Source organism: Hemicordylus capensis, chromosome 3, assembly GCF_027244095.1.
Source record: "Hemicordylus capensis ecotype Gifberg chromosome 3, rHemCap1.1.pri, whole genome shotgun sequence".
NCBI classification, from domain to species: Eukaryota; Metazoa; Chordata; class Lepidosauria; order Squamata; family Cordylidae; genus Hemicordylus; species Hemicordylus capensis.
This window is the reverse complement of record NC_069659.1, coordinates 251,335,806-251,352,070: the sequence shown is the minus strand read 5'-3', so window position 1 is coordinate 251,352,070 and position 16,265 is coordinate 251,335,806. Positions and strand designations below refer to the sequence as shown.

The 16,265-nt window shown below is 42.7% G+C and overlaps 1 long non-coding RNA gene across 1 annotated transcript in view; it reads right to left on the bottom strand.

Annotated features, from left to right (window-relative positions):
- Window positions 1–16,265, bottom strand: part of LOC128351529 (uncharacterized) — a 28,152-nt gene that overhangs the window by 8,586 nt on the left and 3,301 nt on the right. Inside the window, exon 2 of the long non-coding RNA XR_008319850.1 lies at window positions 1,714–1,913. This is a non-coding gene — a long non-coding RNA (uncharacterized LOC128351529). The remainder of the gene's footprint in view (window positions 1–1,713; window positions 1,914–16,265) is intronic.

Genomic DNA, 16,265 nt, shown 5'->3' with positions numbered 1-16,265 from the left:
TGGACATTGAGCTGGAGAGGGATGCATCCAGACAGACATTTAACAGGTGCAGTTTCCCTAATCACTTCCTAGAGATGCCCCTGATGAATTTCTGCTTGAAGTATCTCCCATCAAGGCAAAGTGTGGGTGCATGGAACCTCATTTCTAAAGCCATCATCATATTCCAGACTGTACAAAGGCTTTACAACTTATATCGTTTGGAAGTTAAGATGGGCACTATAACTTTACATTTCTATTCTTTTTAGAGCATGAGTGAAAGTGTAAAGCATCTTAACTCTCATCTTAAATCCAAGGTTTTTGGATTACTGAATATAAATTGACTGCAGCACAAAAATGTGATTTAGCCCAGAGGCTAGAAACAGTGGCTCCTTCTACTTCAGGAGATAACGTCAGGATTTATTTTTAGTTCATTAAAGTTAATTTTGCATAGGGCTTCTGACACAAGTAAGATATATTGTGGAATAGCAGGAGTCTGAGAAAAGAAGAAATTAAACTAAGCACTAATTTTCCTGTGCTTGGGTGACACAAAAGTTGTTCTGAAAGAAAGTGAGCAACATGACAACCGGGCAGATTTTGAGCACAGTTTGTGCCTAGAGTTGAAATTCCCTTGTTTTGGGCTTAGCGAAGAGGAACTTATTAAGGGTATGTGTGGAAAAGATTTTCTGTTCAGGAGCCTCATTCATTTTTAGGACTGCTTTTGGTGCAGCTCTGGGCTTGAATGGGCCCAGTGATATCTTTTTAGGGATTTCTTTGTGGGGTCCTGATTTGTCCACCACCACCATTTGTGTCCATATATTTGCATTATTAACCGTAGCCATTTTTAATGGCAGCAGGGTTTGTTGGTTTGTTTTTTAAAAAGCATATTGCATCTATGAGTTTCCAAAAAGATTCTCACTAGGAGGCAGCTGTGTTTTGGAGCTTCTGCCACTATCGACACAGGTGACAGAGAAGCAGTGGTTGTGAAAAAGTTTCTATGTTTCTTAATTTAAAAATGGAAACAAATATGAGCCTCCCCAGACTCATTTTCATATCCATCCATCCCATTCGTGCTGCAAAACTGTTTTTAGAATGAATGGAACGATGATGAAAGGGCCGTATTTGCCCAGACTTCATAGAAGAAATGCACACCCCTATAATTTCTATCCATTCCACACTGTCACCTGGACTCATACAGAATGGAGGTTAGACCCACATAGGATGGAAGCTAGAAGCTAGCCACTGTTTGAAATATGAAACATTATTGTTGTTGGTATTAATATCAAACAAACAGGACAATCTTCATATGTGAGGATAAATTAATACACATTAAATATTTATACAGGGCCAGTATCCTTTGGGGCAAGAATGAGCAGTGAAGTAGCAAAAACTCACTCATGTAGGAAGTACTAGTCTTAAAGCACAACATGCAAAATCCTAGAAGTTGCTGATGGCAGCAAGAAGCCTCTTAGCAACTTTTGCCAGCCATCTCTAGATCTCAGAAACTATTGGTCAAATCAAATTGTGCAAGCTGTTCCTTTCAGACAGACTTTTCCCCTTATCCTGGCATGAGGGTGAAATGCATTCTAAGAATGTAAAGTAGCCAACTGTTCATCAGAGCCCATTCATCAGGCTGCAATTGTTCACCATCAAGCTCCAGACTACACCTAAACCTACAGAAAGACTGCCATTTTACATAACATAATTGCATGGTTATACCCAAAACTAACTACTTACTCAATCAATTGCATCCATTTAGTAAAGTATAAAGCACATAACAGGGAGCAAAAGTGCTTTTAAATCTTGATCCAGTTCATAATCTTGCTCCATCCTCATAGACAGCAGAAATGTGGGCATAAATCTCTGGCAGTCAGTGTGTGGTCCACAAGTACCTGGTGTGCATCCACGGGTGCTGTGTCCCTGATATTCCTGAACAGCTGAGGACACAGGGAGAAAGATAATCTATGCATGTATTGGGGCATATATGTCAGATAACTCCAAACTAGCATGGGTGATCATTTAAAAAAAACTTGTTATGATGCAGCTAAAGATAGCTGTGGCCAAGTCCCAAGACAGTAATTTGCAACTAACTTGTTCCATTGGTTTTAATTTGACTTAATCACAACTAGCTTTAGCTGAAACTGTGTCAATATGATGTTTTGGGGTTTTTTAATTGACTAATAAATTTGGGGAAGGTCTTTTCAGCCTTGTTTTGAAAAGAGAAGTGTTCAGCAGCTATAAAATGTGTAGTTCTTCCCTTTTAAGGATGATGGGGAATGAGATCCTTGGAATCTGCCTGTACAGACCCCACAGATGGTTATTTTCCTACTGTTGGTCATTAAACTGTCTCTGGTAAAGAACATTCTGTGAGACATGCCTTATACTTTGTTGTATAGAACAGGGTCAGGATTCCTTAAATGCCTAACAGTCAAACAATATAACACCTGTATTTGCATTCTATAAAATTTTTACTATAGTAAAAAATTTACTATATGATTTATAATCTTCTATACTCTTTTCTCCACCATTACTTTTGATGGGTGAATGCCTGGGTGCATTTGTTTTGACCTGTTTTTTGTTTCTACTTTTTATAAGCCAGTATCTGCAAAACAGAAAGACCGACTGTGTGGAGGAGACCTGAATTTCGATGACATGTCAATTGTCAATAAGAATATCTGCAGGGGGGAGAGATATCAAAGTATTTTGTATTCATACATCTGCAAAAGATAATTTGCATGTGATTGCTGTAAGTCATTTCTGCAGGGAGAAAGAGGGTGAATCAATGATCATTGTGAAAAGGTAGAACATTTACCAAAACTGTATTTATTACTAGTAAGATGCCCACCAGATGGTGAGAGTGCACATGAAAATGTGGTCAAGGAATGACTTGTCCTTACACAGTGAACAGAATTTATTTGTACATGTTGCCATCTGCTGTCCTTGGACAATGCTATTGAAGATGGTGACTTGCTCTTAAGCTCCTAGCTTGCTCTCCTATACCCCCACCGATCCAAGAACGAGGTGCATACACTACATCTGAACCACTGAACAGGCTGTGATGCTAGTGCTTTCGCAACAGCGATGACGCAGTCCTTAGGAGGCACACAACTGCCCTGCTTTTGCAAGTTGCAAAGATGGGATGTTCAGTAGTTTGGAAGCAGTGCATATGCTTTGTTCTTGGATCAGCAGGGCGTTGCGCAGTATGTAAGCCTCTATGTTTATCTTATCTGTGCATGTGTGCACACAGCCACCTTTTCTCAGCCATCAGCATCTGTTTCTTCTTGTATCGCTCTGCCTTCCACAGTCGGTCTGTGGACATGTAAGCTACCCTGGTCCTACAGGGTGATGTATTTTAATTTCAATAAACTGATTTAATTCATCCTGTTCTGGGTTTTCCTATTAGTCATCTGAGGAAGAGGCTCTCAGAATGACATGCAAGCTTAGCCTTTGATCACTTCTCAGCCTTGTTATATGTGGTAGTCATTGTTCCTTCAAGCCTATGACACACAGCAATAGGGACCCCTTGCCCTGAACAAGAGATTCCATCTGATGTGATGCAACTCCATTACTAAGGAGCAATCTGAACTAGCTTAGTGGCTGTAAGTCTGATGGTGGTAAGGTAAAATGTGCCGTTGAGTTGATTTCAACTCCTGGTGCCCACAGAGCCCTGTGGTTTGCTTTTGGTAGAATACAGGAGTTTACCATTGCCTCCTCCCACGCAGTATGAGATGATGCCTTTCAGCATCTTCCTATATTGCTGTTACCCGATATAGTACCAGCTGCGATTCAAACCGGCAACCTTCTGCTTGTTAGTCAAGCATTTCCCTGCTGCGCTACTGGGGGAAAGGAAATTATTTTACTGGTTGTTGGTGTTCCAAGGGTATCAGTAGCCCCCCCAGCAGCGCATTCACGAGCTGCTACTGTATTCAACAACTACCACTTCTCCCAGAAGTGCTCTATGCCATCCAAACATATGTCCCTGACAGTTATGCAGCACTCAGGGATATATTTTCAGGTGGCACAGAATGTTTCTGTGGGTAGGGAGCTCATTGAAATTCTTCCCCAACACCCCATGCAAGTACTGGTGTAGCATTATTGTGGAACTCTTCAGAAGCACTGGTGCTTTGTTAATCTGGATGTCAGCTGGTGAACAGAAAAAAATCTCTCTTCCTTAACTTTAGAATTTAGAGACTGACATACGGTGCAATGTTATGCATGTTGTTCGTAGAATGTAATGTTTCTGCTGTTGTGCAAGAGCGCTGTTGTGCAAGTGTAAAAATGGTACAAATGAAAGTGTGCAACAATGATGCTATTATATATAATGGCCCACCACTGGGGGGGGGGGCGGCAGGAGGCATCTTTAAGGGAAAAGAAAGTCACTGCTTACCTCCGCAGCATGCCTCCCAGCAGCCCCTGCAGCAGGGAATCGCCGCCGCCACTCACCTGGCTGCTGGCGGGGGCTTGGCTCCATTTACGCTAGGAGAGTGGCAGCAGCAATTGTTCGCCACAGGGGCTGCTGGGAGGCATGCTGTGGAGGTAAGCAGCGACTTTCTTTCCCCTTAATGATGCCTCCCGCCACCCCACCCCCCGTGGCGTGTTCATGAGCTGCTACTGGTTGAACCCCCTCCTAACCACCCCCAACCAACCTCCCCCCCAAAAAACCCACTGTATGAGTGGTGGAGCTGAGTTAGTTGAACTCTTCAGAAGCACCCGTGTTTTTACCATGGCATCGTTGTTTCATTGGTCTGGATGTTAGCCACTCTGTCTGCACCATTCATCGTTTTATACACTTCTGTCATGTCTCACCTTGTTCTTTTATTTTTTAAAACTAAAAAGAACTGCTCTACCATCTTTCCTTGCAGGGAAGGTCTTCCAGTCCCTTGTTCATTCTAGGTTCTCTTTTTTGTACCTTGTTGAGCTCTACCCTCTTCTGAAAGCTCACAGATTGTCCTGTCATAACCTTTGCCTCCCTTTTCAGTTTTGAAACATTCCTTCCCCTGTCCACACAAAGTGTTTCAAGAGCAATGAGCAGATGTGTAGACAGAAAAATTAAATATTGCAAACGTAGCATGTTATATGAATGGCACTATAACATTTATAGCCCTGCCATTCTTTAATCTATGAGATGAATTTAATTGATAAGCTATACATTACATCTTTTGATTTTCTCTTTATACCGTTGGACATCCTAAGAACAGCCCTGCTGGATCAGGCCCAAGGCCCATCTAGTCCAGCATCCTGTTCCACACAGTAGCCCACCAGATGCCACTGGAACCCTACAGGCAGCAGTTGAGGGCATGCCCTCACTCATACTGTTACTCCCCTGAAACTGGTATTCAGAGGCTTCTTGCCTCTGAGGCTGGAGGTGGCCAATAGCCCTCCGACTACTAGCTTTTGATAGACCTCTCCTCCATGAAGTTATCCAAACCCCTCTTAAAGCCATCCAAACTAGTAGCTAACACCACATATCGTGGCGGAGAATTCCACAAATTGGTTATGCCTTGCATGAAAAAGTCCTTCCATTTGTAGGATAATCAGGACACCTTGCTACATTATGTAACAAAGGAGACTGAAAAAGATTGGGCCCTAAAATAAAAAACCTTATAGAGAACATTTAGCCAATGAACTATTATTTTCTATCTGAAACATTTCCATTCTTAAAAAACAAAGGTGAGCTACAAAAATATTACCTTTGGGGAAAGTGATTAAAATTAGATCACTTTTTAAAATTGTCCCTGCATGTACTGTTTCCAAGGAGAACTCAGAATGTTTCTCAGTTTTAAGCTTCTGAAATAAAAGTTTAAGAACGGGCAAGAATTTCTCCAGTGGAAATCCCATGTAGTTGAATCCCAGTGGCATGTATCAATAGCTTGCACCAAACCATACATTGTATCAGTCTTCAACAGAAAGTAAATCTTGTGAAATGCTGTGAATTTCCTCTAAGTATACATGTTGTTTGGGATCAGGAATAAATAACCAGATTTAGGGCAATCAGGACTAAATCCTTGTTATCTATCCTGGTTATATGCTGGTAAACCAGAGCTGTTTGATCAAGATTTCCCTGAAATTCTGGGTTCTCACATTGAGCTCTGAGAAGCTCACTAATCTTGACTAACCTCTTAACCAGGATACTTGTAATTCTGTGAATGCAGCCTAATATGACTTATGTGAATTAGATATTCATATAATATAATTTATGTAAGACACTTCTTAACAAAACATAGAGAGCCCTTTCTCACAATCGGGAAAAGGGCTCTAAAGGGGCAAGGGGAGTAAGCCACAAAATGCTTACCTCTCCCGCAGATGATCCGTTCCTTCTGGCTAGGTGAGCAGATTGCTCACCCAGACATTTGCCAGCTGCTACTGGCAGCTGGGAGGTTTGGGGGCTAGGAGGCCTCCGGAACTCCCATAATTCACTGCATGAATGTGTGGTGCATTATGGGGAGCCTCCCGGTTCAGGCTGGGAGGCTACTTGTGTGTCGGTGCCATGCAAAGCCATCTGGCACCGACACACAATCATTTAGCCTGCTTTCTAGGTGCCCTTGTTCCCCAAACCCGGGCTAAGTAGCAGGCTCCCTAAGTGAGTTTGTCACTGCGCTGCCAGGAGCTGCACACGTCCCGGCGGTACACACACCTAGCCAAAACTGGGCTGGGCTTCCTTAGACCAGGTTTGGTTTCACATGTAAATAGCTTCATAATATATTAATGAATAAGTGGTAACTTCTCTAGCCCTGTTCAGGCATTCAGTCTGAACATGGTAGCGGGGGAATAGAAGTATGCCAGCTAGCTATCGTCCTGTATTAACATGTGCCATGGCTACATCCTCTGCCCTTCCCATATCCAGCAACTGTTGGCAGAGGCAAGCACTGAACCTGGGGAGAGTTTCTCCTTACTTTCTAGAAACCTGGCCAAGATTCTGGAATACAGGAAGGAACTCTCTCCGGGTTCAACGCTTGCTGTGCAGACAAGTACTGAATGCGAGAAGACATAGATTGTGGCCACATATCTTATTGATACATGTGAGCACAGTTAGCCAGCATGCTCCTATTGTCCCTCAAGGCTCCTCCTGTTGGAAGTGAAGGACTATGCGCTGTCTCTTGTCTCAAAGACAGTGGAGGACAGACTAGTAAACCGCCCTGAGCCATTTTTGGAAGGGCGGTATAGAAATCAAATTATATTATTATTATTATTATTATTATTATTATTATTAGTGAGTCAGAGGGCTAGAGGGTCAAGACACTGGTCATCCCTTCTCTACTCCTCTGACATTATCCCTTTGCTATGTAGATTACTACTCTTAGGGATTAACTGCCTGCCTGCATGCCACTTCCTCCCCCTTCTCTTCCCTTCCTTCTACCTTGCAACATGCAAGCTCCTCTCCCCTGCACCATGTGTGCAGAGATGCAGAATCCATCTGCATCCAGCTAGATAGATAGATTAGAGATCCTAACTCCTCACTTTCCTAACCAGAATAGAGTTCTCTAATAAATACCACTTATATTGATTTGAAACTATGAACTGGCTCCAAGTTACTTTACTCTCAGCATACACGCATACCTAACTAAATTCCGCTGTGTTGTGCCTCTGTGCACTCTGCTATAATGAAAAAGGGTTTCTCTTACCAGAGAAAATTCCCAACACCTCCTCTGGCAGAGTAATTAACAAATCACTGCAGTTAGGCATTAGAAGTGAAAATAAATGCACAGAAAATAAACCACCATCATAATTTCCTAGTTATTTGGGTGGGTTCTGACAACCTGCTGCCAGTAAAGAGGATGGAACCAGTGGTCCCAGCATGAGCGTGCTCCCAGCATTCAGTAGTACTTCTGCCTTTTTCCATGTCATGCGCTCTCTCTATCCGTTCAGTTGTGTCTGACTCTCGGTCACTCTATGGATCAAAGCACTCCATGCTGTCCTATCTCGTACAGCTTCCTTTAATTCCGCCATGGTCATTCCAGTGTCATTTTTTATAATATCCAGCCACCGAGTACAAGGCCTTCCCCATCTCCTTCTCCCGCTGATCTTTCCCAGCATAATTTTCTTTTCAAGTGAATCAGCTCACATGACATGACCAAAATATGTCAGTCTTTGTTTAGTAATCTTAGCTTCTAGCGATATTATTGGTTTAACTCGATCTAAAACTTCCTTATTCATAATTCTCGCTGTCCATGGGATACGCAACAGTTGCCTCCAACACCACATCTCGAAAGCCTCCATCCTTCTCCTATCTGCCTTCTTCAAAGTCCAAGTTTCACAGCCATATGTTGGCACAGCCTTGAATACCACAGAAAGTGAATACTTTGAATGCAACTATTAAGTTATTAGCTATGATAAACAGATGAATGGTCCAGGTCCACTAAGCTAAGCTACCAACAACCTACAGGGGAATTGATGTAGCACTAACTCAAAATCTCCCCTCGCTGTATCATACAAGCACATAGAAACACAAAGAGTGATTCATGCCATATAACAATTGCCACAAAAGCACCAAAGCTGTGTCCAATAAGACTTCCAGTTTTGCCCACTGACATGTTTTAAATGTTGAGCTTATGAAATCTCATTTAAGAGAGTGAAATAAAGATTGTATGCAATGGACAGAAAATGTCAAATGGGCTGTTCAGCTTCATTGTTTTAATCTCTAAAGCAGTATCATTGTATTCTTTTTCTCCCAGAAGTATTGACATCATGGGTTTTTGTTGTTTTTAATTCCCATTATAACAATTGTATTTTGGTTGATCTCTTTGTTTCCCTATCTCTGAAGAAGCTTCCAGATGGCACCATATTACTAATTAAATTTTGTTATGTAGTAATATCACAAATCCAAATCCAAATGAAGTGAGTGCTTAAGAACATAAGAACAGCCCTGCTGGATCAGGCTCAAAGCCCATCTAGTCCAGCATCCTGTTTTGCACAGTGACCCCCTAGATGCCTCTGGGAAATCAACAAGCAGGAGATGAAGGCATGTTTTCTATTCTGCTGTTGCTTCTCTGCAGCTGTGTCCTGCCTTTGAAGCTGGAGGTAGCCTGTAGCCATCAAGACTAGTAGTCATTGGTAGACCTGTCCTCCATGAATTTGACTAAGCCCTTTTTAAAGCCATCTAACTTGGTGGCCATCACCACACCCTTAGCAGAGAATTCCATGGATTAATTATGTGTTGTGCAAAAAAGTGCTTCCTTTTTGTCAGTCCTCCTGATATTCCTTGAAGTTTAATGGGATGACCCCTGATTCTAGTGTTGTGTGCATGTGAGAAAGAGGAATTTCTCTCTCTCCACACCATACATCATTTTATAAACCTCCGTCATGTCTACCCATAGTAGCCTTTTTCCTAAACTAAAAAGCCCCAAATGTTGTAGCCTTGCCTTGTAACAAAAGTGCTCTAGGCCCCTGATTATGTTGGTTGCCCTCTTCTGCACCCCTCGAGTTTTATAATATCCTTTTTGATTTATGATGACTAGAACTGTACAAGGTACTCCAAATGTGGCCACACCATAGATTTGTATAAAAGCCTTATACTAACAGTTTTATTTTCAGTCCTTGTCCTAATGCCTCCTTCCCTCAATCAGAATGGGCAAACATTTCCACCCTGGTTTTCACACACACACCCCCAAAAATCACTCAAAATGGACAGTGAATTTTGCAGGGGGAAATGTTTTTCATTAAATGTAAACTCCCCCATTTTGCCTCAGCCCCAGTACATGGTTAAATGATCTTTTTTAAAAAAAATATTCATTTCCTACTCACTACCCAATCCCCTAACATTAACAGGATTTAGCTAATTAGCTACTAGCAGGGCAGTTATCCCTCAGAAATGTACAGATTTTACTATTTTTGTCTGACTGATTGAGGTTCTTTTTCCCTTCCTTGTTCCTAAGGGATTAAGGTCGTAGGGCACATATTTGTTCACGAGAATTCTTACATCATTTTTTCCATTGCTTGATTCAGAAGGAGTCGTCGCATTTTGTCTGGTTTCTTTCTGAGTACATTTAAATGGGACAAAATCAGGACTAGTGATGCCGCTTCTAGCTGGTAACACAAAGGTTTAAAAGCCACCTTAGACTTTTACCAGATCTTGCCATTTTTAAATCCCCCTTACAATTTTTAAAACAAATCCATTAATCAAAAATTTCATCTCAGATATAAGATTAATTAAGATGTGTATTTTTATTCTGGTGTCTTTTATAAACTTCATAAAATCAAGTATAGTGCTCATGTATATCCAAATACCACCGAACTAGTATGTACAGCCTTTCCTATATTTAAGGAAAGGTAACTAAAAATGCCATAAATACCAACATCCTCTTTCAGTCTGAAGAGGCACTAGGCATGGTTTAAGCCAATCCACAATTGAACATAATCAGCAGTACCCAGGCTTTTAAGAGACCACTTCTTATTGTGCTGCCTGCGGCCACTGCATCCAGAATCCTGCTTGCAATCCTGGAGCTGACCTCTACCACTGCTCTGTTAATTTAGCCCTGCATTAGTCTACAGGCAATAATACAAAAATCCTCATGTTTTAAAAGATACCAGCACTCTATTACGTCCCTTGAATCACAAGGTGAATTCAATAGTGTCATCGTTTCACATTAAGGCATGAAACCAGACCTTAATGCAGGAGTTCACAAATCCAATCCCTGACATCTTCAGGGAGAACTGGGAAGGACTCCTGCCCAAAACTCTGGATTGCTGCTGCCAGTCAGGGCAGACAATACTGAGCAAGATGGATCAAGGATCTGACTCAGAAGCATGAGACAGCTTTCTACTAAAAAAAAAACACTGCAAATGGAAAAGAAAGGATTCTAACTTGTATCACTCGGCTTTACCTTCACTCCTCAGTGGCTTGGCAACGAAAAGAAAATTTCTGGTAAACCACACAGGCAAGAACAGCATGAACACCTGCCTTCCAGCTCAATAGGAGTTTCCCTTTTTCCTCATATGATCTTTCGTACATTTTCTGCAGCTTTCTCAGTAGCAAATACAAATAGAATAGGACAGTCATTGATGGTGTTCATGAAGGAGATTAGTAGAAGCATTAGTTTGTCCACACTTGGTATTAATATGAAGCCCCCATTATAGCAGATACAGATATAGCCCTGTCACACGTTATGTCCCATACTTGTACAATCTATGTACAGTGTACACAGGTACAGATCTGTATGTAGGTACTGTTATTCACATGTTATGTTGAACATGTAGGGGAAGAATGGCAGTTCAGTCCCCAAATGGGAGAGCAAAATCAGTTTGGGGAGAATTTGGCCAAGCAAGAGGTCTAGAGACAGTTCTTTTGTATTGAAGAACAACTAGGATTTATTTAGAAGTTACAAAAGGATAGGAAAGCTGAGCTTAAGGCTGAAAGGGGAGAGAGACAAAAACAAACAGCCATCTCTGGAGAGACAAAATGGAGACTAACTCTGGAAGAACAAAGAGGGGAGGAGTCCAGCACTTTGATCCACGACCAGTGGTGCACCTGGGTCCAAAATCAGCCTGGACCTAGAGGGCTTTGGAGGCCCTCTGCTGCAAGGCCACCCCTTAATTTTTTGTAAAGATACCTCATCCTGCCATTGCTCCTGCCTCCTGGGGGGCCTCCAAATGCCGCTGCCCCACTGCACCAATATTTCCCAATTCCCATCTTCACTGCTGGGGGGTGGGGGTGAGCCGGGTGGAGCAGGCCACCCCACCCCGTGGTGGTGGGGCAGCGGGCAGGCTTGCCTTCTCCTTAGCCAGCACATGGGCTTCTCCCACTTGCACACTGGTGCAGTTTAAGTATGGAGAGTGACGCGTGCCGTGACGTAAAGCAATCTCAGTTACCCAGTTGTCCACAACCGTGTAAACCCACCCTATGGCAGGAACTGCATACTCCCTCAGGGCAGGAAACCAAAATATGTAACCAAGGCAGTAGCAGCCAGTGCGAGCACCGCCAAGGGCGGGAGTAGCAAGAGGCACCTTGAAAAGTAAGTTAGTAGGTGCTTACCTCCGCTACCACTGCACCTGCAAGCTGATCAGAGCAGTGGTGCACCACCCAGCACCTCCTGCAGTGGGGGATCAGCTCCGCCACTCACCTGGCCTCCACGCAGGCATGAAGGCCGTTTGCTGCCACACAAATGGCCACCAGCTGAGTAGTGGAGCCAATCCCCCGCCACAGTGGGTGCTGGGCAGTGCACCACTACTCCAAGCAGCTTTCAGATGCAGCAGTAACAGAGGTAAGCAACTACTAATTTACTCTTAAAAGTGCCTCTCATAGCCACCCTGACAGCACCCTCACTGGCCACTACTGAACCAAGGATTGAAATTGGCTTGTCACCCCTAGTAGTGCTCCACCTTAGGTTCATGCTGTGTTTGAATCCACGCTTGTCATGAACTGCTGGTTCATTCCAGGTGAGCCAACCCCTTTTACAATCAGCACCAATTACTAAGAAGCAGAGGACATAGAGAAGGCTCGTCAGTCAAAGAGCAGAGCAACACAGGCGTTATTAGGAGGTATGGACAGGAGGCGTATCTCTAGCTCAAATCAGGTACTTCCAACTAACTGAGATACGTGATTGTCTGCAGCAACAATTTCAGGTTCCAGCTACGTACATCTTGGGCTCCTTCAACCTGCCCACTGGTGGATTGGGAAGAAAGATTCCCCAAGACTGAATGAGAGAATAAACTATTTTTATTGTTATGATTAAAGGAAGAGCAAAGTTAGGACAAGACTTTGACCTTTTAAACTTTTCCTCCGATTTATTTCTATTCAAAGAACAGTGCATAAACTCACTGTGGAAATGTGAAGTGGATTGTTCATTTTTAAGTTTAGATTGTGAAGTTTACCTTTCCTGTGTTAATTATAAGCTCTCTTATAAAGTGTTACTAATTACAAAGTTACTAATATGATTTAATACTTTCCAGTTTTATTACTTGCCAGGCTTGAAATAGAAAGCAGAACAACTGGATTTGCCAGTGCCTGTTTAGCTGTGGTGGTTATGAAAAGTAATGGAAATATGATATGCACTGAACATATAGGTTTCTATTCACAATTCCAGAGTGTATTCAGTCTTTTTAATGATTGTTTTTTTAATTAGGTTATAGTCTAGGGAATTTGATTATAGGACTATATATTCCATAAAAATATCTGGGCCAGTGAATAAATCTTCTAATATTGTAGTTGGGTTACAGAAGTTTGCAAAGTTAAAATTGCAGAAGTTTGCAAGTTCTTGTTCACGGGTAGTAATTACATTACCCCTGCATACTGGGCACCTTTTAAAGTGATATCTCAGTTATTCTGTCTGTCTGTCTGTCTGTCTACTTAGTTAAGTTTGTTTATCTGTCTATTTAAAATATGTATATCTCGCTCCTCCAGCACATTGCTGCTCAAGACAGCTTACAATAAAACCCTAAAGCAGGGTATCTGACTAAATATTAGATAGGTTTATATTTATGGGTTAGCCAGGAAGCAACCCACACTTAGCCCTATTCAGCAATGTCTCTCAGTGGCTGTTGCTGCTGGTGTCTCCTTTGAGGTTGGTTTCATTTGTCTGTTTAGACTGCAAACCAATTAGGAACAGAGAACCATTTTATCACCCCTTTTGCAATGTAAACGGTAAACTACTCTGAGAACTTTTGTTTAAAAATGAGATGACGAAGATGATGATGATGATGATGATGATGATGATGATGATATCAAACTGAGACTGAATCCAAATAAGACAGAGATACTTATTGTGCAGGGCTGGAACTCAGGAGACAATTTTGATCTGCTGGTTCTGGATGAGATCACACTTCCCCAGAAGGAACAGGTAGACAGTCTGGGAGTGCTACTGAATCCAAACCTCCCTCTGGTGTCTCAGGTTGGGGCAGTGGCCAGACGTGCTTTCTATCAGCTGCAGCAGACAGTGTGGCATACACTACACACATACAGCATGGCATGCCACCCATGGAAGAGGATTGTTGCTGCAGTGATGATGTAATAGTAGCAACAGAGTTTCTGCGAACTTGGTAAGAGTGAGAACAGGCTTTGTGCAGGCATCTAGCTCTTCCATATGTGGCATGCTGCACTGTATGTAAATTGATGATGATGATGATGATGATGATGATGATGATGATATTACCAAAATAAAACAACAACAACAACAAAAACAACAGTATTGGTGGTGGAGCAGCTGTAGAGAGCCTCAACAATGCAGGCAGTCTCAGCAAAGGAGCAATCATCCAGCACAAGATAGAGAGAAACTTCCAACAAAGTAATTGGGGAAACCTGTGTAGGAAAGGATGGAAGCAGAGGACGTAACAACAGATGGGTCTGCTAAGGCCTTATATTCATCTGCTGCTTGTTAGGTGTCTAGGAGAGAGGCACAGGTGTAGATTTAGAAAGAATTGCTGGAGGCACTATTTTAAGATGTGTGTCTGAAGGTGAAGGTCAATATAGGAAAAACTGTGTATCATCTATGGCTATCTTTAATAGCAATATGTTTCTTATTTGTATTGGGAAATGTAAAGACAAACTGGACAAGCATATTCAATTCAGATCATGTCAGGACCCACCAGATATGGAAGCTAAAGGAGCTCCTCATGAGAAAGAGGCACTGATCCCTGCAGGAGCCCCTGGCAATCCCATAATCTCATGGAACTTCAGACCCAGAGGAACCACCAGAGCCAAACCCACATGAAGAACCCAAAATGCTGAGAGAGCTGATTCCTCCTCAAATCTCTAGGACCTGCTTCATGCCCTCTCCAATCGCCCCCAGGAAACTGAGAGCAATGCTAGTGCCACAATTGGACTGACATCCAGAAATGGCAAAGGAGTCCTAACCTATCTGCCTGAGGTCTCCCTTCCAATGGGCCTCCTTGAGAAGAAGAGGAAGCCAGGGTAGGTACAGTTCCCAGACTTGGGTCAAGTTAACTCCAGGAATGGGAGGATCTTCCTGTTCCTATATGAACACTTCATTGGCACACAGACCTCACTGATGCAGTAATTTGCCTTGGGAAAGGTTCCTGGAAAGCCTATCAAGTTCCTTGTTGCATCCTTCCCCTTTGCTTCCCAACTCCAGCCTTCTTATAGTTCCTGCTCCGGAGAGGTTCCTGATGCCAGCCTTACTCCAGCACCCTGCTCCAACTTTGTTTTCACCTTCCCGTGCCCTAGCCTTGATAATCACCTGGCTCACAGACCAAGCACCTTTGCTGGGTGCCTTGTACATTCTTCCTTGCCCAGGCATAGGCAGTGAGAGGAGAGCTGGTCCTGTGGTAGCAAGCATGACTTGTCCCCATAGCTAAGCAGGGTCTGCCCTGGTTGCATCTGAAAGGGAGACTAGAAGTATGAGCACTGCAAGATATTCCCCTCGGGGGATGGAGCCGCTCTGGGAAGAGCATCTAGGTTCCAAGTTCCCTCCTTGGCTTCTCCAAGATAGGGCTGAGAGAGATTCCTGCCTGCAACCTTGGAGAAGCTGCAGACAGTCTGTGAAGACAATACTGAGCTAGAAAGACCAATGGTCTGACTCAGTATATGGCCGTTTCCTATGTTCCTATGACAGATTAATCATACCTTTTAAAGTATACAAACCCAACAGATACAAAGCTGTTGGACCTGTGTATTCAAACTTAGAAATTAACGACAGCAATTAGAATAAAAGACCAAAGGTTATTTTATAGTGTAGATTAGGGAGCTGATTATCAGGGATGCACATATTAAGCAAGCAAAGGTAGGTATAGCAACAGGAATCTCAGGCGAGAATCGGTAACCACTGTTTACTCAGATCTAATAGTTTTTAATCATGTTTGCTTTTGATAGTGTCCATATGGGTGTTGGTGTGTTTTGTTTATGCATGACCTCTTAATCCTTCAACTTTGTAAACTGAGAAGAGGAAGACTGCTGATCCACAAGGGAGAGAGTGATGATACAGATTAATTATGTAAGGGCTTTCATTTCCCTTTGTGTATTGTATTCTGAAGTTAGTGATGGGGCTCATTCACCAACTAAGGATTCTCCCAGCTGAAACTAGAGGAACATGGCTACAGGGCTGACAATGGCTGGCACAATGCAACATAGCTGGCCTTTTGGGGAGCTAGTACCCTCCCCATGCTTTGAACAGGAGTAAACAAAAAAACAGTCATTTTCAGCTGGGCACCTCATTTGCATTATCCTGGGCATTTGAGAGTCTACTCAATGGGTTTTTCAGATTCTTCTCCATGTAAACCCATCAGTTTATGAGAGCTAACAAAGTGGTCTAATAACATGTGTGTTTGGAGGGGCAGGGGCAATTGGCTAGAATAATATGGAGCAGCAGATGCACATATATTTATTCTCCCTCCCTCCCTCC